At 40.4% G+C, this 27,886-nt stretch overlaps 1 protein-coding gene across 1 annotated transcript in view; it reads left to right on the forward strand.

Annotated features, from left to right (window-relative positions):
- SH3D19 (SH3 domain containing 19) overlaps window positions 1-27,886 on the forward strand; it is a 192,167-nt gene that overhangs the window by 57,993 nt on the left and 106,288 nt on the right. The gene's annotated exons all lie outside the window — the stretch shown is intronic.

Consider the following 27,886-nt stretch of genomic DNA (forward strand, 5'->3'; position numbering starts at 1 on the left):
GAGAGAGAGAGAGAGAGAGAGAGAGAGAGAGAGAGAGAGAGAGAGAGAAAGAGAAGAAAGTTGGCCAGACAGTGCATAGGGCAAAGGGAAGGAGGTGAAACTCTTCAACAGTTTAGCCAAGAACTATGCGGTTAGGCCTGTCCAGACACTCCTGGGTTCACCCAGGGTCTCCAAAGATATGAGATGTGGAGGAAGCACAGTGGGGAAGGCAAGGCCTGTGAACGGTGCCTGAGGGGTGGATTCTTACAGTACACTGATCCATCTGCCCCACTGGGAGCTTGGAGCAGATCAGAGCTTCACTGACGATGAGCTCAACTCTGTGCAGCAAGCTTTCATTTTGATAGTAGTCACCGCATGTCTGGAGATCAGTGAGGGACACTTTCACCTCCATCAGTGTATAAGAAGGCTTGATATCTGTAGGGCCAAAAACAGTCAAAGCTGTCTTAATTAAAAAGTGATTTCTAGCTATGGATACAGATTTTGTGCCTTTGATTTTCAGAGAAAGCTCTAATTTCAAATATTCTGCCCTGTGTTAGATACCATCCTGATTTCTGGTTTGGGAAACAACCTAAAGTCTGAGCTCCCCGGCCCTGGACAAGGCTGTGAGCAGTTGGCTCCTGTTCCTATAGCACAAATTAATAACAGAAAAATCTTATAATTTAGGAAAACCCAAAACAGTGAATGCAGAATTAAATTGTCTTCAGAATGTATATTTATTTTTCCATAGGAATAAGGGGTAGATCTAGGAAGAAGAATTACCCAGAAATGAGGCTGTACTCTCCTAGCTAGTTTGACTCAGGAACCTTTGCTGAGTGGCCTTACTTTCCTGAACACATCTTCATGTCTCCTTCCCCTATCCACCTACCCACACACACTCCACCCAGGTACGGAGGGAGAACTATATCATCAGACTGCACAGAACTATCCTATCTCTAAATTCATTGTTCTGTCCTTTTTACTTTAAGGTCTCAGCACTATTGCTAAACAAGAACAAAAGCTGATATCAATAAGCAAAGAGATGATAGCAGAAGAAATATGAAAGAGGCAAAGGGTCACAAAGAATTTGAAGTCTGAAGCACCTCAGATTACTGCAGTATATCTGGTGCTCTAGGGCTAGGATAGAGAGCAGGCGGAGAGAATGTCAGTTGAAGAAGTAGAACACAGAAAATCGATATATCCTCACGTTGGAACACTCCAGTATAGCCCCATCCAGTCACCCAGCAGGAGGTTGTATTCTTCTTCAGGTGGACTTCAGACGAGGGAAGGCAGAGGAGCAGGACAACAGGGCTAATGGAAACTGGGGAGGGCAGTTTTACCACAGCGATGGCACTAGATGTATTTGCTTGGAAATCAGGGTGGGGGGATAATCTGGGACACATGTGCTATCGTTTTGGAGTCTGCACAACCAAAGATCTACCACCAATACACTGTATTTTCTGGCATCCTTAGACCTGAGAAGAGAAGCAGAAGAGATACCATGGGTTTCTTGTGACTCTGCCCTGGGTCATCATAGCAGAGCCCATTGTTCTGGATGTGGCATTTTTCCCCTAGTTCTTCTGAGGCTTTCATTCCTTCAACAAGTATTGAGCATCTCCTGATAAATGAAATTAAAATAGACATGATCTGGCCCTCACGGGGCTATAATTTTAAAGGGTGCATGTGTGTGTGTGTGTATGTGTGTTGGGGCAGGGCGAGAGAAACAACAAACAAGTACAAAATTTACAATTGTGATAAATGTTATGAAGAAAACAAACAGAATTTTAAAGTAGAGATTAAAGGAATCGGGGAGAGTCTTTGGATTGGATGGTCAGGAAAGGTCTTGTTGAAGAGGTAACTTTTTAACTGAGTCCCAAAAGGAAAAAGTCAGCCATAAGAATGATAAAAGCATTCCAGACAGGGAATAGAGTATGCAAGGCCTTGAGGGTGAGAAGGAGCTTGGCAGTCTCCAGGAATTGAAAGAAAAAGTGGAAAATGGGATGAGGTTGGAAAAGTGGGCACACACCTGGTGATTCATGGCTTGTAGGCCACAATGTGGCATTTGGGTTTCATTATAGGTGCCTGGGCAACCACTGGAGGATTCAAAGCAGGGAGTGATATTATCTCACCCCTAACTTTAAAAAGTCACTTTTTGATGTGTATTGAAAGTAGTAAAACCTATTATACTGTTGCAGTGGTCCAGGGGTAGCTATGTTAGAGTCAAAGTATATTTTGGAAGTAAAACTGACAAGAATGGCATGTGCATTGGATGTGGAAGGTGAGAAAAAGAGAGATACAATATTTGTCTTGAGTAACTGGTTATATTGTTGAATGAAATGAGGAAGAGAGAGAGAAAAAGATTGGGGGACAGTGATGGTAGTAAAATTACCTTTTCTGACCATGTTACCTTTGAGATGCCAAATGGAAGTGCATCAGGACTGGTGTTTGGGGCTAGAGATGCAAGTATGAGTGTTATCAGCAAATATATGACATTTAAACCAAGGGAAATGGATGAGGGTAGATAATGAGAAATTACTTAATGGGTACAATGTACATTATTTGGGTGATGGATACCCTAAGAGCTCTGATGTCACCACTATGCAGTCTAGGCATATAACAGAAATTACAGTTGTACTCCATAAATGTATACAAATAAAATAAAAATATTTTAAAGTAAGAGGCACACTTTCTTTCCAAAAGAAAAAAAATGATGGATGAGTTCACTTAGGGATAGTGAAGAGGGCTCAGGATTGTGCATCTAAAGAGTGGTATGAGGTGCAGGCATGCTGTAAGGGAAGGAGCCCTTCCTGGGGGATGTCTCCTGGGTTAAGGCTTCGATTTGAGGAATGGGGTGGGAGAATGTAACTATTTTTAGGTAGTCATTTCAATCAAGATGATATTACATTTGAAGAAGCCTAAAGTCTGAGAGTAGTTGCACTGAACTGAGAGCTGGAATAGGAAATATTTGAACCCACTAATAACGCACAACATAGTGTATTGGGCAGTGCACGATAAGCCCCACCCAGCCTCAGCTCAGGCACTGCAGTCACCCAGGTGCCCTCATAGGTCTCCCCACAGCAGGGCCAACACTCACCAGAAGCAGATCGTCACTGTCAGCACCCACTCCTCTGAGATGAGGATGGCGGAGCAGACATGAATCAAGCCCTGGCGGATGCTGACCTGCCAGGGCCACTGTCCCACACTAGCCTCCCAGCCTGAGTCAATGCCAGATGATACTGGGCCAAGAAAACTTGGAGGGATGCAGCCTGGAATCCTGCCCCTCTGCCCTCACCCCTCCATGGTCATTTCCCAAACTCAGGTCCTCTTTCCTCTGTACACAGATTCCCTTCCCTCAGTCCATCCAGGCATGCTGCCCCTGCCTGAGGTGTCTTACTTGACTTCAAGAGATTCTCTGGTTCATCCTCATCTGTCAGTTTTGGAAGTAGAACTGACAAGAATGGTATATACATTGGATGTGGAAGGTGAGGGGAAGTGAGATACAATATTTGTCTTGAGTAACTGGTTATATCGTTGAATGAAATGGGGAAGACCTTGTCTCACTCTGTTACCTGGACTAGAAGTACAGTGGGATGATCATAGCATACTGCAACCTAGACCTCCTAGTGGGAGAATGGGGAATGTGGGAGGCACTCTTTGATGGATTCTTGTTGCTACAGAGGACCCTCACCCATGCCCTGTGCAGCCTTTCCTGGTCTGAAGCCCCTGTCCCTACCTAGAGCTTACCTCGCTCTGGGAGCTCACCCGAAATCCCCAGCAGAAGGAGCAGCGTGAATGAACAGCCAGCAGCGCCATAACTCTGTTCTCAGGACCAGCACTCCCTGCCCCCTGGACTCAGGATCCCAGGGAGAGGCCAGTGGAGAGCACCCAGAGAAGAGGGGGCAGGACCATCTCCTCTTAGATGGATTCCTCTGCTTCACCCCCTCCTCTCCTTTGGTCTTCACCCCCCTGCCAGATCCTGAAGGGACCAGACTTCAGGAGTTCAGCTGCAGGACCCAAGGGAGGAACTGGGGGGGGCGGGGGTGGGGTCTGCGGCGCCCCCTGCTGTCCTGGAAGAGCAGGGTGTCTGGGATTCAGCCTGAGGGTGGGTGATGGGAGGTAAGAAGGGAAGGTTGGAGGTGGGCATTGGAAGGAGCAGGGCTCGCTCAGTGCTTAGTGACCCGGGTGTTGAACAAATCTAAGTTAACACACTTCCTTCTGCCTAACCTGCAACATCTCAGCGACCTGCCCTGGTGCGCCCATTTAATTCCGCCCTGACCAAAGGTGAACCAAGGTAGGGCAGATCCCTGAGTTGGGATCTCGAACGGCTGTGCCGACTGGCCACCCCAGGTCCTTGGCCTCTAGAATGGTTCTGACAGGACTGACAGGAGAAAATAAAGGGAAAATGAACCAGTCAGTTCTCTGACCAATGTTTTCTGTTTTCTCTCTTTCCCTTTGTGCCTCAATCGTTACCTGCTGTTAACCTTCTTTAGGTAGCAAATATGTCTTAGGTCTTTGTTGTGTTAAGGATATTGTGTTAAAATGTGGAATGGGATCTATAGGGCTTCAAGGAGTTTACATCTAGTGGGAGAGAGGTGGAATAAGGAAATAACGCAGGAGGTTTTTACTTATAATTTATATCCTGTTCATTTGAAAAGGGGGACAAGGGACTATGGAAACTAAGCAAGGGACTGTGACATGGGACTATGACAGAGAGCATTTGTATGTGTGGCACAGACTGTTCAGCCTCATTCCTGGCTCTCCCCAAGGACTGGCTTTGTTGTTGTTGTTGTTGCTTTTGTTTTTTTTGTTGGTTTTTTTTTTTTTTTTTTTTTTTTTGAGACAAGGTCTCACTCTGTTACCTAGGCTAGAAGTACAGTGGGATGAGCATAGCATACTGCAGCCTAGACCTCCCAGCCTCAAGCGATCCTCCCTCCTCAGTCTCTGGAGTAGCTGGGACTACAGGCATGCACCACCACACCTGGCTTATTTTTTGTAGAGATAGGGTCTTGATATGTTGCCCAGGCTGTTCTCAAACTCCAGGACTCAAGTAATCCTCCCTCCCCAACCTCCCAAAGCATTAGGATTACAGCCATGAGCCACCGCACCCAGCCACAGTTACTATTCTTAATAGCATGATGATGATGATAATGATTAATAACATAATAATGATGAAGAAGAAGAAATAGTTGTTGAGACACTTTAATATTCCAAGCCCAGTGCCTGGCACAGGACGGCATCATATGTATAGTAAAAATGAGCAGAGTTAGAAGGGCCATAGAAAAAATGGGGAAGATTATACTTCCAAAAATCAAGGCTGGGATTATTATAATTATTACAATTAAGAGTTAACTGCTGGGCACGGTGGCTCACGCCTGTAATCTCAGAACTTTGGGAGGCCAACGCGGGTGGATCACCTGAGGTCGGGAGTTTGAGACTAGCCTGGCCAACATAGTGAAACCCCACCTCTACTAAAAATACAAAAATTAGCCAGGCATGGTGACCCGGTCCTGTAGTCCCAGCTACTTGGGAGGCTGAGGCAAGAGAATTGCTTGAACTCGGGAGGTGGAGAATACAGTGAGCCAAGATCATGCCATTGCACTCCAGCCTGGATGACAGAGCAAGACTTCATCTCAAAAAAAAAAAGAAAGAAAGAAAAGAAATTAACTAGATTAACTAGGCCAGCCTGACTCTGCGACTCATGCCTGTAATCTCAACGCTTTGGGAAGCTGAGGCAGGTGGATCACTTGAAGCCACGAATTCGAGACCAGCCTTGCCAAAATGGCAAAACCCTGTCTCTACTAAGAAAACAAAAATTAGCTGGGGATGGTGGCACATGCCTGTAACCCCAGCTACTTGGGAGGCCGAGGCAGGAGAATCGCTTGAACCCAGGAGGTAGAGGTTGCAGTGAGCTGAGATCACCACGACACTCCAGCCTGGGCAATAGAGCAAGACTCTGTATCAAAATAATAATAATAATAATAATAATAAACTTGAAGCTTTCTAGAGGCCAAGTTAAAAAAAAAAAAAGTGTGCCATACACCTTATGTCATCGGATAATAAGAACAATACTCTTTAGTCAGGGGAAGAATTTTTCACCTTTGTAAAAAGCACATTGGTTAACGTAAAATGCAGTTCTATAGGGGACTGAGAAACATTCCTTATTTTTTATATTGTCTCTCAGTGAATGCGAACACTATCATTTTGAATCATGATTAAGGCATTTCTGTGAAGAGTTAAACTAATTTTTATTGAAGTATTTATATTTCTTGTTATGTAACTTGAAACAGAAGTGGAACCTAATAGAAGATGCTTCTTTCCTCTTTCAAATACAACTGCCTCCAGCTGTGCTTTGGTAAGGCCCATGTTCTCTCAATGGCCTTTGGACTTTCTCGACATTTTACGTAAACTGAGGAATCTGACTTGTATTTCTGCACCTGTGGGAAGGATAGTTCCAGAGCCAAATAAAAGTATCAAAGATCTCAAGATGACAAGTCTCATATCCCCCTGTTTAGAAGAGAATGGATAAAGCCTCAGGGCAGAAAACAAAAATAATGTTGGCCATAATGCCCAGTTTATATGATATTAAAGCATACAATTTATGTAGAGACAATTACAAACTCTAGATAGGGAAAGACAGTTTGAAATCTTTATTATAATTCAAGGTATCCTTTTGGTTTACAAAGTGACTAAATCTTCTAAGCATAAACTATTGTCTAAAAAAATGTTAATTCTAAATAGTTTAACATATGTGATCAGTTACAGAAGCCTGATGGTGTTTTACATTTGCCTGACGTTTTCATTCACACAGAGGGTAAAGCATGTTTTCATTCCCTTTATAGATGAGGAAACTGAGGCCCTTGGAGGTTAAATGGCTTAACTAATTATACTGTGCAGTAACAAAGATGCCCGGGCGTTACTTCTATTTTCTTGTCTGTAATCATATTCAAACCCAGATCTTCTGAGTCATCATCTGGTTATCTTGCTACAGCAGCCTCCTAAGTCCAGGAAACCTCATTCGTTCGTCCAGCAATCATTTATTCAATACCCATGCCAGGGATTGTTTTCTAGAATAGAGGTATGACAACATAGAAAAAACTGCTGTCCTCATAGAGGTTGTATTGTAGTTGTAAGTCAGATCATGACAAGTGCTTTGTTTTTTGTTTGTTTTTGAGATGGAGTCTCGCTCCGTCACCCAGGCCAGAGTGCAGTGGTGCGATATCAGCTCACTGTAAGCTCCGCCTCCCAGGTTCACACCATTCTCCTGCCTCAGCCTCCCGAGTAGCTGGAACTATAGGTGTCCGCCACCACGCCTGGTTAATTTTTTGTATTTTTAGTAGAGATGGGGTTTCACCGTTTTAGCCAGGGTGGTCTTGGTCTCCTGACCTCATGATCCGCCCACCTCGGCCTCCCAAAGTGCTGGGATTACAGGCGTGAGCCACTGCACCCAGTCAACAAGTGCTTTGTTTAATAACAGGCTTAGATACATAGGGATGCTGGAGTAGGGCATAACTTTTAAATAGGGTGGTCAGACCAGGCATCACTGAGGTGATTTCTGAGCAGAGACATGAGAGGTAAGAGAGGAAATGAGCCAGGTGGAGAACTGAGGGGAGAGGGGTTGAAGCTTGGAGAACAGCAGTACAAAGTCCCTGAGGCAGGGGTGTGCTTGGGACATTTAGGAAACATTTTGACCAGAGCAAAGGAGTGAGTGAGGGGCTCCAGTGGTGAGAAATGGGTCAGACAGGGAATGGAGACCAAATGATGTAGGCTTTTGCAGACTATTGTGACGACTTTGGTTTTTATTCTTAGTGGTATGGGAAGATAGTTGATCTGACTTAAATTTTAAATGAATCAAACTGTCAAGTAGATTGATAATGGTCAGGGATAAAAGCAGGGAAACCAGGCAGAAAACTATTGCAGTAATCTGAGCAGGAGGTGGTGGTGGATTTGGAGACCAGAGATATAGAGAAGTGGTAAGAAGTGGCAGACTCCAGTTGCATTGTGAAGGTAGAACACACAGGACTTGCTGATAGATTGGATGTGGTTGTGAGAAGAAGACAGGAGTCAAGGATGACTCCAAGGTTTTTGGCCTGAGCCATTGGAAGAGTGGAAGTACTGTTTACTGAAATGGAGCACACTGTAGGAGGAGAAGGTTTCTGGAGGGTTAAGTGTTCATTGGTAGCATAAGTTTAAGATACTTAATTGATATCCAGCTGGAGATGTCCAGTAGGCAGTTGAATATATAAATCTGGAATTTGGAGACTTGGCCCAAACTAGGGCTCGATAAGAGTGTCATCAGCATGCCATAGTGTTTAAAGCCATGAGATGAGATAAGGTCCCCTAGGGTGTGAGTATAAATAAAGCCCACTGTGAATGCTAAGGATTGAGCCCACCTAAGTTTCATGAGATGAGTAAGAACCGATAAGAGACTGAGAGGATAGCAGTGAGGTAGGCTGAGAACTGAGAATAGCATCCTGGAAGCTGAGTAGAGAAAGTGTTTCAAGGAGGAAAGTGATAGGCTGCCAAATGCTGCAAATGGCTGAGAACTGACCATTGCATTTAGCATCATAGAACAGGCTCAAGAGGGAATAAAAGGGGAGTGCTTTGAGATAGAAAAAGTAGTTTTGCTATAAAGGGAACAGAGAAACAGCTGGCAGAAGAGGCTGGGTGGCACAGTCTTTTGTTCTTGTTTTGTTTTAAGATGAGAGAAATTACATCCTGTTTGTGTGCAAATTGAATGATCCAGCAAAGAGGAGGAAATTGATGACACAGGAAAGAAAGCAAATAGTGCTGCAGAGGTGTCCTTGAGCAGGGGACAGATCCCAACTCGCCAACTGGAAGATGAGAATGCTTAGATTGGAACACAGATGGATTTTCCTAAACGAGCAAAGGCAATGGGCACAGATGCGACTTGGCAGCAGGTGTGATGGTGGAATTCCTCTGCTTATTGTTTCCTCAGTGAAGCATAGAAATTATCCATTGAGAAGGAGGATGGGAATGGAGGTATTGAGGACTTAGGGAGAAATGTGCTAGTCATGTAGCAGTGTGGGAGATGAATGAACTAAGAAAATAATAGCGTGACTGCTGGGCAGCTGAAAGGATCCACTTGAATTTCAAGTGAAATTGGCATAGTTGTGTGTTCACCATTGCTGCTCAGCAACATGGGTAGAGACATGGAGAGAGCAGAGGGTTGGCTGCAAGCAGGGTGAGGTTTTCAGAGGTAGGTATGATGAAGTGGGGACAGGGGAGTGATTACAATGAGAAGTCGTGAACTTAAGCTGGAAAGGAGGAAAGTAAGGAATGAAGGGGGTGTAGAGAGTAAAGCGAGATAAAGTTAGTAGATGATAAATCCTGATGGGGTAGAAAAGTATTGGAACTGGCCTTCTTGCTGTAAGGAGTTCAAGAAAGAACAAATGGGCCAGGTGCAGTGGTTCACACCTGTAATCCCAGCACTTTGGCAAGGCTGGTAGATTGCTTGAGATCAGGAGTTTGAGACCAGTGTGACCAACATAGTGAAACCCCTGCCTCTACTAAAAATACAAAAATTAGCTGGGCATAGTGGTATGCACCTGTAATCCCAGCTATTCGGGAGGCTGAGGCAGGAGAATCGCTGTAACCCTGGAAGAAGAGGTTGCAGTAAGCCAAGATCACACCATTGTACTCCAGCCTGGGTGACAGAGCAAGACTCCTTCTCAGACAGAGAGGGGGGGTGGGGGAGAGGGAGAGGGAGAGGGGAGCGGAAGGGAGGGGAGGGGAGGGGAGGAGAGGAGAGGAGAGGAAGGAGAGGAGAGAAAAGAGAAGAGAAGAGAAAGGAGAGGAAGGAGAGGAAAGGAAAGGAAGGGTTGGCAAGGTGGGATGCTTAAAATTGAGATTCTGGAAAGGACGCAGCTATTGGTGATAACAAGGTCAGGAAGACCATGGAAGTAGTGCCTAAGGTCTGGTGAAAGATCATTTAATCCTAAAGGCAGGTTATGATGAAAAGGCAGTGAATGGAGGAGGGATAGGCGAGGGCTTCTCAGGAGTATTCTGGGGTCTGTGCCCTCCCTCCCGCCAGAGCCCCTGAAACTTGAGACTGGAATGGATCCATCGGCCAACAGTCTTTATTGACTGATCCTCAACTAACAATGTATCCAGCTAAACTGTGCTCCTTTTTGGGCCACAGGTTTCCATTTGATTCACAAAACCGTGCTGGGAGACCTTGTGTTAGGAATTGTGTACTGACAACCAAAGCAGAATGCTCTTTCTCTCCAGCAGGCTGATGGAAAGAAATCTGAGAGTTAATAACTGTTATTAAAATATTAATAGATTTGACTCCCTCTTCTTCTGGTGCCTGCTGGGCATAATATATGGTTGGGTTTTTTCTTCACAATTACTAAAAAAATTTCAACAGCAGAGAAATGTATAAGGTAAAATATACTTACTTACCGTCTCCACTTCTAGTACTCATGGGTTGTTTGTGAGCATCATTCCAGATCGATCTCTCTCTCTCTCGCTCGCTTTCTTTTTCTTCTCTTGCTGCCTGGATCCATATATATTTGTGTGGGGTCCATATACACATGTCTGTGTATAATATATATACGCACACATATATATAAATAAAATTGTATTTTCATCACAGGAAAACATGTGAATATTCTGTATATCATTCTACATGCAACTTAACTTTTTTCAAAGTCCTTCCATGCTACTATGTACCGACCTGATTACTGTTGTTTGAAATAGCTGCATAACATTCCACATACAGAAGTAACCTAACATTAAAATCATGCCTGTGTTGATGGACACTTATTTTTCTTTATTTTTTGCTATTATAAATTATGCTGCAGTATATATATTCTTTACTCCTCTTTTTGAGTACTTGTGCAATTGCTTTGACAAGAATTGCTTTGACGTGGAAGTATTAAAGAAAAGACAATGTGCATTTAAATATCTGACCTCAATTGCCGTGTTATCCTCCAAACAGATGGCATCAATTCACATTGATGGAGAACATCCCTTTTCCCATGTGCTCATTCACACTGATTATCTCTTCCCCCAACCCCTACATTTTGGCCAATTTGATGAGACCATCAGGATAAAATATTTTCACCAGAGCATACGGCACCAATTTGGGAAGAATAACTGAAATTCAGGAATTAGAAAATAGGAATATATTTTATTCTTTTTTATAGAGAGGATTGAATATTAATATTTCTCCAAAATTTAATTTAAGACTTGACTTGAGTAGATCTGGCCTTAACTAATTCCTTAAAGAGGAAAGTGATCGGGGGAAGAGATGGAGAGTAATGAAAGTCATCAAAGCATTAAAAAAGGTCAGATCTGATTTCTGTTCCTTTGTTCCTGAAAATTTTGTTTCCAAATCTTTTTTTTTTTTTTTTTTTGCAGGAAGTTTACAAAAATTGCAAATTTTGTGCTAAACCCTTATGAGGTATTGATTTCAGATTTCATATGAGTTTAATTCTAAGTTTGTAGTGATTAAGTTGGAAAGAAGTTTTATGTCAATATTCAGATTTTTGGGATCCTTAAACTCTGACCTATTTTGGAAAGAAGGACCTGTAATAGTATATGTTTAATATATAATAGTACAGATTTAGAATTAATAGCATTTTTCATTTGCTCGTGCTTTTTCTATACAGAATCTTTTATTTATCATCTCCATCCAATTAAAAGTCACATTTCTTATTGATCACTTGATAACTTTCTAATACTTCTTTCACAGAAACATTTGAAAACAAATCTTAAGTATGAAATTAGAAGAGCCAATTATAATTCTTTTATTTAACTAAGAAAATATTTTTAAATATTGTGACTTTTATAGATATAATCAATATATACCTAACATGAAGTGTATGGACAGACTCTGAATACCTGTGTGAGTATATGTGTGTTTTGAATACCTTTATTGTGATTTTATACTTGTCAGCACAATAATTACATACCCTTGAGTGTTTGATAGTTGGGCATTCATGTAAGTACACATCTGTTTAAATCTCAAAACAATCTTGCAATATGCACTTAAATGTTTTTGAGGCTCACTTTATGTCTTTGAGTAAAAGATGATAGAAGAGTAACAGATGGCCAACAAGGATATTGAGTTGACAAGAGAAGAACTTAACTTAGTTACTTTAGTTTCTGAATTAAAAAAAAATTTAATCAGTGTAAATTCACTTTAAAGAAATCTTGGGAGTATGTTTCCATTGAAGTATGTTGTTTGCATTTTGTTTTGTTTTGTTTTCACAAGGGGATGCCAGGCAGGGAGGAGGGAAAGAAAGAGGCAAGAGGAAGAATATGGACACCTATCTAGTGGTTGGTGGACCTGAAATTTGAACCCATGTCAATGGCTTCAGTCCATGTTCCTTCCACCTCTCCAAGAGTTTGCTTTCTGTTGACCTTTATCAGTAGAAGAATTTCTCAATGCTGAGAGCAATTTTTTCCAATACTCTTAGATCTAAAAATGCTACTGATGAGATTATTCATGTTTGAACATGTAAAAATATTTTCTTGTTAAATTAAGTTTAATCTTATACTTAAAGTTCCCTCTTTTATGGGGAGAGCTTTGAAGCAAGAATCAGAAATCAAATGACCCTAATGCTTCCTAATTAGAGAAATCTCTGTTCAGTGCAAACTAAAAATATATTGGCTGGTGTTCTAATCAGCTGTGCTTAATTCTAAGCACTAAATTCTGAACACTATGGGTAAAACACTTTGTTCATTTCAGAAATAGCTAGACTTTTCCTAAACTCTCATTAGGAAAAATAGAAGAAATTAAGAAAGTAAAGCCGGGCACAGTGGCTTACACTTGTAATCCCAGCTTCTCAGGAGGTTGAGGCAGGAGGGTTGCTTGGGGCCAGGAATTCAAGACTAATCTGGGCAACATAGCAAGACCCCATCTCTAAAAACAACAAAAAAAGAAAAAGTAAAACTTAAAAAAATACCTTATACTTTGAAAATCTGGTCAACATGAAGTAAAGAAAAATGGCAATTTCATCTGTAGGCAGGGTGGTTGTTGTGATCATATTTTGGTATTTGCTTCCTGTTGCTTGCTGCCAATGGAGCTGTAAGGAATATGTGTTTATGGAAGTCTCAGCACTGATCATAGGAAAATGAAAACAGTCATACTGTTTGTTTTTTCTCTAAGTACCAGGTAGCTTTAATGAGCTATAAGAAAATTGTACTGTTTGCGCAGAGTACCACATTCAATTCTTAAAGTTAAATATTTTTTATGTAGTATAGTCACATTATATACAATACATCCAAGATTTGCCTCTGCTATCTTATTTAATCCACATAAAATAAACATGTCTGTTTATATACATTAAAGTTACAGAGCTGAACTATTAAAATGGAGGAGCTGGTGATGGCAGCGGGGATTGACTGCAATTAGGTACAAGCGATCTTTCTAGGGTGATGGGAATGTTCTAAAATGATCTCATGATTGCACAACTGTGTAAATTTACTAAAAATTTTCCAATTGTATAATTCAAGCAGGTAAATTTTATGGAATATAAACTATATCTCAATAAATCTGTTTAATTTTTTAAAATAAATAGAAAATATGACTATCTGACTCCAGAACTCTTAGAAAATCTGAAAGAACAGTTATTGTTGATATAACAAAGAAGTTGTCATAGAGCTACCGTCTTTTCCTTGTCCTTTAGAATTTGCAAAGAAATTCTACCAAACTTTTACAAAATAGATTATTCTAATGCTATTTTAAACTGTCCTAGAACATAGAAAATGAAGGAAGGCCTCCAGTTCGTTCCTTTTTATGAAGGCGAAATAACATTGATATTGAAACATGGAAAATACATTTCTCTTAAAGGAAGACCAGAGACCAATTTTGCGTGTGAATATTGAAACAAAACTCTGTGAGAGAAAAATTATAAAAATTTTATCATTTTATAGAATTCAGGATCACATTTGAAAAATAATACACAGAACAAAAGTAAGAAAAGTAATACAGAAAACATCACTATGGTATAATGCTAAAGAGTTTCAGCTCTGGAGCTGGGCTGCTGGTTTGGAATCCCAGCACCATCACTTCCTAGCTCCATGACCTTGGGCAAGTTTAAACATGGATCAATCCTACATAAATCTTGTGCTGTTCAGTATTAACTGAAGGTCCTATAGGGGCCAGAAAGGAATTATTTGAAGCAGCAATGTCATTACTTCTTTACTTACAATAAGCAGAATAAATAAAACAATGAACTCATCCATTATAGGGCATAAGATATTCAGTGTTCATTTTTCACTTCTTTCTTTTCTCATCAACAAAATGGGAACTCTAAGTAAGAGAATGTACTTCATAGGGCTCTTGAGAAGGCCAAGTGAGTAAAGCAGTTAGGTAAGTGCCTGACACAATGTCAAATATGATAATAACTGTATAGTATATTTTTAAAATTATTAATGACAAAATTTATTTTGTCATTTCTCTATTGTTGACCATTTAGATTTGCTATTGTAAAGAACAGTGCAATAAATGTCTTCATCTGGAAATTTATCTCACCTTTCTATTTCCTGAAGATAGCTTTTTAGAAGCTGAATTTTGGAGAAAAGGTCATAAAGTTTTTAAAGGCCCAAATTACTCTCCAGAAAGATCGTACCCACTCCTACCAATGGCAGCTAAGAATGGCTCCATCCTGCACTATTTGCACCAGCTTTGAACATCATCATTGCAAAGAAAGTGTTAGGTGATTTGATAGGCCAGAAACAGCATTTGATCATTCTGTGTTAAATGATTCAAATGTTGAAAGGATAGATACACAACCTTAATTCAAATGTTATCCTGAAATCCCTGAATCTCAGAGAAACAGAAATGTTGTCAATACCCCTCTAGATATATACCAGGAGTTAGGTTTACCTTTTCAGATTCAAATTTTATGTGGTGTTAGGGTATTTGCCTTTTGTAACTTTAGCAATTTAATCTGATGGAGAATTTTTCCTGAAAACGTAAATTAAAAAATAACGTACCAAAACAAATGCCACCAGGGAAAACTTTATATTTCAGCCTTACTTTTTTTTTTGTATGTCTTCAATGGGGTTATAAAGTCATGTATCTTTCCAATCTTACTTATTTTTCCCACTCCAGTTAACTTCATCCCAATCTTTAAACTCTTTGGGAAGTGAGAATGGGTCAAGTCCCAGTGAAAGACTCATAAACCCAGGCTGGGTGCGGTGACTCATGCCTGTAAATCTCAGCAGTTTGGGAGGCTGAGGCAGGTGGTCACTTGAGGTCAGGAGTTCGAGACAGCCTGGCCAACATGGTGAAACCTTGTCTCTACTGAAAATACAAAAATTAGCTGGGCATGTTGGCACACGCCTGTAATCCCAGCTACTCGGGAGGCTGGGGCAGGAGAATCACTTGAACCTGGGAGGTGGAGGTTGCAGTGAGCCAGGATCGTGCTACTGCACTCCAGCCTGGTGACAGAGTGAGACTCCATCTCAAAAAGAAGAAAGAAAAAAAAAAAAAAAAAAAACTTGTAAGACCACACTGGACCAATGCAAAGCCATCCAATAAATTTGAGTTTAGATGACTTTTCAGCTACAGTAAACCAGGAATGTTTATGGTCTTTTACAGGGGACAGGTGTAAGGAATATCTAGCAGCTCTGGGCACAGTTGCTATTAAAGTCTGGAAAGTAGAAAGAACCCATCTCTATCTGGGCTTCACGCTGCTAAGGGAGGCGTACCTTTTCCTTAATCAAGCATTGATGTGTAAATCTTGCCAAACAGTGTCTCCTCACTTTTTCCCCTAAAAAAAAACAAATTAACAGGGAACTGAGTCAGGGAACTGAGTAGTTAGTTATACTACTTAATTAAGACTTGAACAAATTAATATTAATATATTAGTAATTTTTAAAGGCTTTAACTCAGAAAGGTCAGTAGTGATAAAACTCCTAAGCAACTTTATTATTATTATTATTATTATTATTATTATTATTATTATTATTACTAAGACCGAGTTTTGCTCTGTTGCCCAGGCTGGAGTGTAGTGGTGTGATCTCGGCTCACTGCAGCCTCTACCTCCCAGGTTCAAATGATTCTCCTGTCTCAGTCTCCCGAATAGCTGGGACTACAGGTGTGTGCCACCACGCCCGGCTAATTTTTTTTGTATTAGTAGAGACGAGATTTCACTGTGTTAGCCAGGATGGTCTCTTACCTCCTGACCTGGCGATCCGCCCGCCTGGGCCTCCCAAACTGCTGGGATTACAGGCCTGAGCCACTGCACTCAATTATTTTTATATGTATTTGAATTCTCTACAACGGAGAAATCTTTTTACCTGTCATTTTTGCTATGGCTATGTTTTAGAGATAGCTACACCCAGTGACACTTGGTTAACATTTCAATTCAATATTGGAAACATGTTTTATGTACAGATTAACTGTTTTAAATAGTTTGCACAATTAAAGGACTACCACACTTCTGAGGTACATTGGCACCTCAGGCTGTCTCAGAATGCACATTTTACTTGACTGTTCTGTGTGGTCTCTCACTATAACATGATTTGGTCGGGCCCTTTAAAAATAGACCTGGATTTACATTTAAATCTCAGTTTGAATAATCTTTATTGTTTGTTTTTACTTACAAGATAATTCTGAGAAAAAGTCATTCTTTTGTGATCCTCGGATGTAAGAAGAAACAACTTAGAAGCAAGTATTAGAATCTTCCTTTGATGACTTTGTTGCAGATTCTCTTTTCCTTGGGTTAAATTGAACATTAAGCTTTGCTTCTATGCCCTATCAACGTTTGAACAATTTCTCTAAAATCTAAAGGCTTGTTCTCCAGACTCATGTACTAAGATATCTTTGAACCAAAACAAAACAAAACAAAAAACCCTTAAGCAGGGTTGGGGTTTTTTTGGTGTATTTTTGTTGTTGTTATTATTGTTGTTTGACATGTGGGAAGATTCTGTGGTATTACAGTAAGATGTCTGTGTCTTGTTTACTATAGACCCTTAAGGGTCAAATAAACTTTTATTCCCTAGTTATTAAATTCAGGGGCTAATAGCCAGCTGTTTTATCAAGTCACAGAAACAACTCAGCCTCCCTTCCAATCAACACCTGATAATGCTTTGAACAAATGTACGTAAGGCTTTGGAAATTCCACAGTGAGTCTTCAAGATCCACGGAATATTTTACTCTTTGAAGAAGGTGTGATATTTGGAGATGTCCTCCTTGTTCAGTTCTTGGTATAGCAAGAGTTTGAAAATCTCTGTTTATGGTTTGTCTCCTTTTTAGCAGCAATTCTCAAACTGCAGTATTCAGTCTTCTCTGAGCTTATATCAAAGAATAGCAGCTTTCCTCAATACTCAAGAAAAATGAGTAGTTTTTTTTGGAATGTCCAGCTTTTATCGCAACAGTTGTAATGCTTTGACTTAGGAAATAGCCCTGGAGACATATGATACAGATCTAGTGTCTCATGGTCTGTTTCAGTTTTCAAAATAATAACACTAATAATTAGTCATTTGTGTTATGAAGGACCTTCATACCCATTATCTTGCTTAATCTCTGGTCCATATAGGACTTAATTTCTGCCACTTGGCAACATAATATGAATACTTAGAACAGTTAAGAATTTCCATATTGTCAGTGACATCCTGACATGTAAGAAACAGGGATCACTTACATTCACTCTCATTTTGTTTTGAGGGCCCATGTCAACAACTTATACAATTTCACTCCCACATCTTAACGGTATTTACAGAGGGAAATAGAAAGCAAGTGACATTTCTTTTTCTACTTTATTATATAAAAGCTTAAATTTTCATGTTGTTTATTATACTTTTTATTGCTCATAACAGAGTACTCTCAACTTAGATATTAAATGATTTTTCTTAGAAATATTTGGACACAGATTATTTAGGAAGTATACAGATTCTTTATTGCAGTTCTATCTGCTCCAAGCTGATTAGCATCATAAAGATTGAGGACAGATAACCAGGGATAGGTCTTTCTCATTGTGCTATTTGTTTCTAGGGAAATGGAAGACAAGTTTGGGAATGTTCTCTTCCCTGTAAATCTTTTTGCAGTTTTTCTAATAGAATTACCTCATAGAATTATCAGTGCACCTGTCACCTGGAGTTGTTATTGGGAAATTTCTTCTGCATATTCTCTTTTCCCTCTTGATTCATACAGCTTGGTTGTACTATCAATGCCGAATCTGTGTTCAGCTTCCTATATATATCTGGGAGATTTTCTTACAGGTTTTTATTGAAAGATTATTTATCTTTTTTATTTCCCATGTATCATATTTAGAGATTTAGAATCTTATATCCCTCATTAAATATAACCCCTTTATTATCAAAGCTCTCATAACCAGACGCTTTATGTCTTAGAATATTATCAGTAATTTCCTAATCAATTGTCACCCAAGGGTATAAAGAATTATATAAAATCATATAAAAGCTATGCTTCTAAATATACTTTCTCCTTTTCATTCCATTTCAGTTTTTCCTTTTTATAAGCAAAACTCCTACTTATTAATAAAAATGTGATGTTTTTACTTTCTTTCACTATCTGTTTTTAAAGGTATGTCAGGAATGTGCTGCCTGAAAAGGCATTTGGATCATGGGATTGCAGTCAGGCTGAGTGGGGTTCCAGTCCCAGATCTGCCCTTTGCTGGTTTTGTGACTCTGGGCATGTTATTTAGAATGTGGAAACTTCGGTTTCCACATTCTAAAATAGGACTAATTGTAGGACAGTGAGGATTAGAGTTGATGCACATGGCCCACAGAATGGAAGTCAATAAACACAGGCCTAATTATTAGCATTATTATTAGCATTACTTTTCAGGTTGACATAGATCTTGTTGGCCAAGCCAATATATGAAATTTGTAAGTCATTTTCATAAAGAACCAGAAATCCACTTCTAGAATGTTGTTAATTGAAAATACAAACTTTTTTTTTCGGTTTTGAGACAGGGTCTCACTCTGTTGCCCATGCTGGAGTGCAGTGGTACGCTCCACTGGAGACTTGACCTTCCAAGCTCAAGCAGTTCTCCTGCCTCAGCCTCTTGAGTTGCTGAGACTGCAGACATGCACCACCATCTGCCAAATTTTTTATTTTTTGTAGAGACAGGTTCTCACTTGTTGTCCAGGCTGGTCTCAAACTCCTGGGCTCAAGCAGTCCTCACACCACAGCTTCCCAAAATGCTAGGATTATAGGCATGAGCCACCAACACTGGCCGAAATATGAACTTTAAATTTTTAATATCATACCGAATTGTATCCATTGAAAATATATTTAAAGGTTCTAATCCATATAGTTGTATACTTCTATAAGTATTAAAATGAACAGTTCAACCATTCACTCATTTAATCAGGCTTATTCTTTTTTTGGTAACAACTTTATTAGATATAATTCATATACCATAGAATTCATCCATTTAGAGTGTACAATTTAGCTGGGCACAGTGGCTTACCCCTGTAATCCTAACACTTTGGGAGGCCAAGATGGGCAGATCACTTGAGCCCAGGAGTTCAAGACCAGCCTGGGCAACATAATCCTTGTCTTAAATAAATTAAATAAATAAATAAATAAAGTGGTTTTTAGTGTATTCACAGAATTGTGCAGTCATCACCATAATCAATTTTAGAACATTTTCATAATCCATGAAGAAACCTGAACGTTTTAGCCTTCACTCCTTATGCCCTTCAACTCTAGACAACCCCTAATTTATAATACTTTCTGTCTTTATAAATAGACCTATTTATTCTACACATTTCATATAAATGGAATTATATAACATGTGGTCTCTTGTGACTAGCTTGCTTACTTATTTATTTATTTACTTATTTATTTATAGAGATAGGCTCTCGCTTTGTAACCCAGGCTGGAGTGCAGTGGCACAATCATAGCTCACTGCTGCCCTGATTTCCTGGGCTCAAGGAATCCTCCCGCCTCAGCCTCCCAAGTAGCTGGGACTACAGGCATGTGCTACCACGGCTGGCTAGTTTTTTAATTTTTCTTTTTTGTAGAGATCGGGTCTTGCCACCTTACCCAGGCTGGTCTCAAACTCCTGGGCTAAGGCAATCCTCCCACCTCAGCCTCCCAAAGTGTTGAGATTATACCTGGCTGGTTTCTTTTACTTAATGTTTTCAAGGGTTATCCATGTGTGGCATGGACCAGTACTTTATTCCTTTTTCTTGCTAAATGACCTTCCGTTGTATGGCTCTACCACATTTTATCCATCACCGGTTGATGGATTTTGAAGTTGTTTCACTTTTTGGCTATTATAAATAATGCTATTATGAACATTTGTGTACAGGATTTTGTGTAGACGTGTTTGTATTTCTCTTTGATATAAATCTGAGTAGAATTTATGAGTCATATAATAATTCCATGTTTAGCCCTTTGACAATTGCTGGACTGTTTTCCAAAGCAACTGTACCATTTTACATTCCTACCAGGAGTGCATGAGGGTTCTGATTTCTCTACATCTTTGCCAACACTTGTTATTAATATTATCTGCCTTTTTCATTGTAGCCATCCTAGTGGGTGTGAAGTGGCATCTTACTGTGTATTCTTAGTAACTTCTTAAAATTAAATATATACAAATTATATTGCTCATGCTTCGGTGACAACTGGTCAACAGTGAGAATGACTGAGAAATTAAACCTCATGTGCAGAATCCTCTGCTTATGAAACACGTAGTGAAGAAAACCTCCCTTGACTTTGTTTGTTTTTTATTTATTTATTTATTTATTTTTTGAGACAGAGTCTCGCTCTGCCGCCCAGGCTGGAGTGCAGTGGCGCGATCTCAGGTCACTGCAAGCTCCGCCTCCCGAGTTCACACCATTCTCCTGCCTCAGCCTCCCGAGTAGCTGGGACTACAGGCACCCGCCACCTCGCCCGGCTAATTTTTTTTGTATTTTTAGTAGAGACGGGGTTTCACCATGTTAGCCAGGATGGTCTCGGTCTTCTGACCTCGTGATCCGCCCGCCTCAGCCTCCCAAAGTGCTGGGATTACAGGCGTGAGCCACTGCGCCTGGCCTGTTTGGTTTTTTTTTTTAAGAGACATGTTCTTCCTTTGTCACTCAGGCTGGAGTGCAGTAGTGCAATCATAGCTCACTGCAGCCTTGAATTCCTGGGCTTAAGGGATCCTCCTGCCTCAGCCTCCCAGGTAGCTGGGACTACAGGCTTATGCCACCATACCTGGCTAATATTTTAATTTTTATTTTTTTGTAAAGACCAGATCTCGCCATCTTACCCAAGCTGGTCTCAAACTCCTGGATTCAAATGATCCTCCCACCTCAGCCTCCTGAGTAGCTGGGACGACAGGCCCATACCATTGTGCCCAGCTAATAAAAAAAAAACTTTTTTTTGTAGCAATAGGGTCTCCCTATGTTGCCCAAGCTAGTCTTAAACTCCTAGCCTCAAGCAACCCTCCTGCCTCAGCTTCCCAAAGCACTGGGATCACAGGTGTGAACCATGGCACCTGGCCCAAGAGTTTTCTTCATAACAGAATTTTAGAGCATGTTCTAAAGATAAATCTGGTCATTTATCCACTAAAGTCTCAGGGTAGCTTATTTCTTATTTATAACTTTTCAGCTGCCATACCTTTGAACATGTTACCCCCTCTATTAGCTCTACTATCTAATCTTGTGCTGAATTAGCATTTCAGGAGAAGTGTAAAAGAATGAATGATATGGACCTCCTGAATCTATTTTTCTTGGCTCTTAATTTTTATGTCTTCTATCTCTGTGTTTTTGACTTGTGTTCTTTAAAATTCTGTCAACGTATTTTTTAGATTACATTTATCTATGTCTATTCCACAGAAGGGAATCCTTCATGTGGTTTTCTATGCTTCCTTGTCATGATTGCATTGCTTCCCACCCCTCCCAAAATAGTACATTTTTCATTACATGAATATTATGTTTTTAGTAATTCTGCAATTCTGAAGTAGCCCTTCAAAATGCGTTCTTTCTAAATAAAAAATTTTTGAAGCCTTGTGGTAAGCACAGTATTTCTTCTCTATGAATTAATAACATCCACCCCTAAAATAGAAACAAAAAAAAACAACACAGAGGCTTTTTAGCTCAGCTGATCTCCAGCTTGCAGAGGTGTGGAGAGGACTCATACCAGTATCTTCAACAGCAGACACTTATGTTGTACCTATTTTGTGTAAGGTGCTCTGCCAGCCATTTCAAGGGATATAAAGGCTCTGTCTTAAAGAACCTTATCTTAGTAGAAGCAATAAGCCATAAGGAGGATTATAATGTGAGTCAAAATGTGGTAAGTGCCCATTAGGTGCTAAGCACTGAATATATAGATGTCAAGGTGGAGGGCATTATTTCTGCCTGTGGAAGATCAAATAAGGCTTCAAAGTAAAGGTGACAGATGTCTCCAGGTGTCTCTTCTCACTCAAGAATTCTGTGAATCTTTAGAACTGTGAAAAATCAGAATTGAACACTTACTTTAGAAGCATTCTACACAGTGAATAATAGAATGAAACAATTGGACATTCTCCTTGTTTGTATTTCTGTATCATTTTGAAAGTGTTGTATGGATGGAAGTTAATGAAGTGGAGAGGAAGGACAGGAGTGGGCTTGAATTTGCAACAGATGTTGTATTGTACAGAGAATATATTCCCTATCCTCAGGTAGTTTGTCAAGGCCTGGCTGTGGCTTTACCTCTTCTTGATTAAAAGAAAAAGATTTTTTTTTTTTTTAATCACTCTAGATTAGAGACCAAGACTGCCCCACTGTGGATAAAAATCTTAGTTTGAAGACACAGATCAGAAGAATCCTCATCCAAGTAGAAAAGGTTGCCAGAGCTGAGTGTTCTTATACCAGAGGGAGGTGCCTGGTCTTTGGAGCCCGTGAAGGATTCTCTTGGTTACAGCAGTTTCTGATATTTGTTCATTTTGCAGGGTCAGCTACACAAAGGTATAACTTCATGTTATGAGCTCTGTGGCACAAACAAAACTAATGGAAGAAAAGACAGTAAAAAGTGGGACTTTTGCCCTTTAAAGAAAATAAAATCTTTATTTTTACCCTTAACAGCTGAAAACCAATGTACAGAGATGTTATCCGTCCTTTGGCACCTGAAATAATACTTTTAATTTTTGTTTTCTGTATTATTGTCTAAGGAGTCCATACTACTCTGAAATATGGGAGATTCTAGTAATTTCATAAATAGATAAAAAATTTACATTTAATCTATCCAGTTCCTTGCTTTATGCCACTCATTGATCCTATTCAGAAAATTCATTTGGGGACTCTTCTCTTAAGTCTTAAAAAATGACAGTGAGGACTAAAACCCACATGAGGAACTAGGAATGAGGGAAGACATTAGGGAGAATAGAAGGGATGGTGATCCCTGGTCAGCACAGTTTATCTGCCTGCCTTTTAGCTCTCTTTCTCCCTCTTCTGCTTACTTTTAGGGCTTATTTATTACTTCTGCCAGAGGCTACAGTGGGAAAATGAAAATCAGATTTATTAATTTTCATAATAGCCTCTGGTTCAGAAGGGCTGGGAAGGGAAAGAAGAGAAGGAAAAATAGGCTGAACCATTGAATAAGGGAAGGTTTAGAAATTACTTTTAGTACATTGCTGTCCTCTTGAACAGTAATAAGAAAGAAAAATCCTACAGATTAAGAAATCCCTATTAGACAAAGGAAAATTACCCTTTTAGGTAATTCTCCCCACAATATTATGAACTTGCTAAATATTCTGTATTCCTGATACTATCATCGTAATAGCAGCTGTTTATTGAGCACTTATTCATAGCAAATATACTACCCTTTATATAACTTTGTTCATTTAATCCTCATTCAGTTTGATGAGATGGGTATTACTATTATTCCCCCTTTTACAGATGTGGACCCTGAAGCTTAGAGACGTCAGTTTGTTGTGGTCCTTCAGGTAATAAATAAGTAGTGAAGCAAGAACTCAAAACAAGGCCTGTCTGATGTAGAGTTCCTGCTTTTAACATCTACGTAGATTGTCATACTAAAATATTTATTGATTTTCCACTGCAGGCACACCCCAGTAGTAGATACCTGGAGATGGTAAGCAATTGGTGCTGACCTTCTTTGTGAAACCTGTTATTCTGAGATGTACAAATTAACCTGAGCAATGCAAAATCAAAGATATATAAGTGATAGAATTAAAGAAAATGTATAATTAATATAATCTTAAAAGATCTTAAAAGGTTTGTGACCTGATTGGATTGGAGGGGAGACTGATTTATCTTTGCTTCCCACTCCCTTTGGCACTTGGAGCCTGTATCTGACCCTATAGCAGTTGGAGTTCAATTCATTTGAGAAGTGGTAGCTGTGGGTCAGGCCTGGTGCTGGACATGGAGATGACTAAGACTAAGCTCTGTATAAGGGACTTTGGTTTCCTGGGAGAGCGGATGGTGATAATGAGATAACATTGTCTATGCTTAGGTACCAGATACTAAGTCTGATCCAAACTGATTTTGTAGGAAATGTTTTTTTTTTTTTTGAGACAGAGTCTTGCTCTTTCACCCAGGCTGGAGTACAGTGGCACGATCTCAGCTCACTGCAACCTCCGCCTCCCAGGTTCAAGCAATTCTCATGCCTCAGCCTCCCAGGTAGCTGGGATTACAGACGTGCACCACCACGCTCAGCTAATTTTTGTCTTTTTAGTAGAGATGGGGTTTCACCATGTTGGCTAGACCCGTTGGGTGCTGTGCTCATTACCTGGGTGACAAAATAATCTGTACACCAAATCCCTTTGACGCATGTAACAAACCTGCGCATGTACCCCTGGACCTAAAATAAAAGTTGGAGGCCGGGGGTGGTGGCTCATGCCTGTAATGTCAGCAGTTTGGGAGGCTGAGGTAGGAGGATCGCTTGAGCCCAGGAGTTCGAGCCCAGCCGGGGCCACAAAGGAAGATTCCATGTCTACAGGAAAAAAAGTGTTTTTAATTACCTGGGTGTGGTGGCACACACCTGTAGTCCCAGGTACTGGGGAGGCTGAGGTGGAATCTCCTGAGCCCAGGAGGTGTAGGCTGCAGTGAGCCAAGATTGCACCACTGCACTCCAGCCTGAGTGACAGAGTGAGCCCATGTCTCAAAAAAAAAAAAAAAAAAAAAAAAACTTGGAAAGAAAACAAAAACCAAAAAACAGAAAGAAAAACCCTTAGGAATGGCCCAATATTTTGAATTTGATAGGGAACTAAAAGGTCCTTTTATCCCTCCTTAAATCACAAATTTTGCTTACTGAAAAATATTTTATAACAAAAAGAGGTATGAAGGTAACTGTTAAGGCAAGGGAATCATTAGGGAGCTTGACGAGGAAGCAGCAGGAAGGGTTGATGACCCCCTGTCTCTAAGCCAGCTTCCCTTGCTGCTTCCCTCCCTGCCTTACTTCCCGGGACCCAAATGACACTGATTAAATGTTATTTTCCTAAAGTCTCTACCAAAGTCACCCTGGGGTAAAAAGGGGCAATACAGATGGTGGCTTTGATTTTTCATCTCTGAAACGACTAACGTAAGAACCCCAAATCATTAAGAGCCTGATTCAATAGTCAGTTGAATTCAACAATCAAAATGATTCATTTGAACCGTTTCGAAGAAGAACTATTAAAAAGAATTAGCAGCCTGTCACCAAATAGCTGGTTTCTCTTCCAGGTCAAATGTGCTGTAGTTTTTTCCTGTGTGTTTTTTGTTTTGGCGAGGACTGTGTTCAGCAGAAGAATAGACCAAATGTGAATTGTTTTAGGAGAAAGTTGACACTAAAATCACTATTGTATTTATAAAAAGTCAAAAAATGTACGGTAATTCTTAAGAAGACACATCATTTTGCAGCAATATTAGATATATCCATGAACCAACTATAGCATAAAGGATGCAGGGCAGAAAAGGAAATGGGAGGGCATTGGATAGTACCATTATGAACAAGCATTTACAGAGTACTGACTGTGAAGCAGAGTCTAACACAGAGACCCTGCCTACATCAGACACTGCTTAGATAAAGGGGACAGACACATGCCCAAAACTTTAAACAGCAGTGCACACTATCATGCTTAGTGTGAAGTGAGTGCTATAGACTGATAGTCTGAGAGTTCAGATAGGGTGCGTTAGGCAGAATGATGCTATCCCCCGCCCCACGAAGATGTCCACATCGTAATCCCTGGAACCTGCAAATGTGTCACATTTCATGGCAAAGGAGTATTAAGGTTGTGAATCAACTTGACATAGGGAGATTATTCTGGATTATCCTGGTGTACCCAGTGTCATCATAAGAGTCCTTTAAAGTAGAAGAGGGAGGTAGATGAGGAAACCAGAGTCATAAAGAGAATTTTAAATGCTACACTATTGGAGGAAAGGACAACAAGCCAAGGAATGCAGGTGACCTCAGGAAACTGCAAAAGGCAAGGAAATGGATTCTCTCCTGGAGCATCCAAAGGGAATGTAGCCTAGCAAACACCTTAATACAGCAATCCCCAACCTTTTTGGCACCGGGGCTGGTCTCATGGAAGACAGTTTTTCCATGGACCAGGTGCAGGGGGCTGGTTTCAGGATCATTCCAACATATTACATTTATTGTGTACTTTATATTATTATCACATTGTAATATATAATGAAATAATTATACAACTCACCATAATGTAGAATCAGTGGGAGCCCTGAGCTGGTTTTCCTGCAACTAGATGGTCCCATCTGTTGATGATGGGAGACAGTGACAGATCATCAGACATTAGATTCTCTTAAGGAGCATAAACCCTAGATCCCTCCCATGTGCAGTTCACAATAGGGTTCACTCTCCTGTGAGAATCTAATGTGGATGCTTATCTGACAGTAGGCGGAGCTCCGGCAGTAATTCTTGCTTGCTTCCTGCCCTGCGGCCCAGTTCCTAACGGGCCATGGACTGGTACTGGTCCATGGCAGAGGGGTTGGGGACCCCCACATTAAAGGGTCTAGTGATACTCATTTTGACTTCTGGCCTCTAGAACTTTAAGATAATACATTTTTGTTATCTTAAACTGCTAAATGTATGGTAATTTGGTACAGCAGCAATAAGAAATGAATACAAGGATGCTGAAGAGAGGAGGAATCAGGGACAGCTTCATGGAGAAGGTGGTTCTTGAGCCATGCATTAAAGATACTAAGAGTGGTAGTCACAGAATTAGAGTCCTAGAATTGATGGTCTAGATATTGAGCTAAACCTTTCATACCCTTTAATTGTTTTATCCTCATAAAACCTCCATAAGGATAGTATTTTCCCATTTTGTAGATGAGAAAACTGAGGCTTAAGGAGGTTAAGCAACTTGTACAGTCACTATGATGCAGTACCATTTGCTACAACTAGTTAATAGCTGGCCTTTTAACGACATGATGGCAGCTGACATTTGTGGTGTGCTTAAGTGTACAGACAGGGTGCTAAGAATGTCACTGGCATTATCTCATTTAATCCTCTCAAGATCTAAGTGATGTATATTTTTTCTGAGGCCTAGATTTATTTGACCAGCAATATGATTGGGTTGGAGGGGAAGAAACTGGGGCCAGAAAATCCAGTCAGGACCTAAGAGTCCAGACAGTTGCTGATAAGAAACTAAAATGAGGGTAAAAACAGGGATGAGAAGGAGAAAACATTCCAGAAATAGTCTGCTTCTTTTTCTTTGTTGAAACATAAATTCTTTTTTTTTTTTTTTTTTTTTAGGCAGAGTCTTGCTCCATCCCCGAGGCTGGAGTGCAGTGGCGTGACTTCAGCTCACTGCAGCCTCCACCTCCCGGGTTCAAGCGATTCTCCTGCCTCAGCCACCTGAGCAGCTGGGATTACAGATGTGCACCACCATGTCCTGCAGATTTTTGTAGTTTTAGTAGAGACAGGGTTTCGCCATGTTGGCCAGGCTGGTCTCCAACTTCTGACCTCAAGTGATCCGCCCGCCTCAGCCTCCCAAAGTGCTGGGATTACAGGCATGAGCCACCACACCCAGCCAAGACA

This window comes from Piliocolobus tephrosceles, chromosome 3 (genome assembly GCF_002776525.5).
Source record: "Piliocolobus tephrosceles isolate RC106 chromosome 3, ASM277652v3, whole genome shotgun sequence".
NCBI classification, from domain to species: domain Eukaryota; kingdom Metazoa; phylum Chordata; class Mammalia; order Primates; family Cercopithecidae; genus Piliocolobus; species Piliocolobus tephrosceles.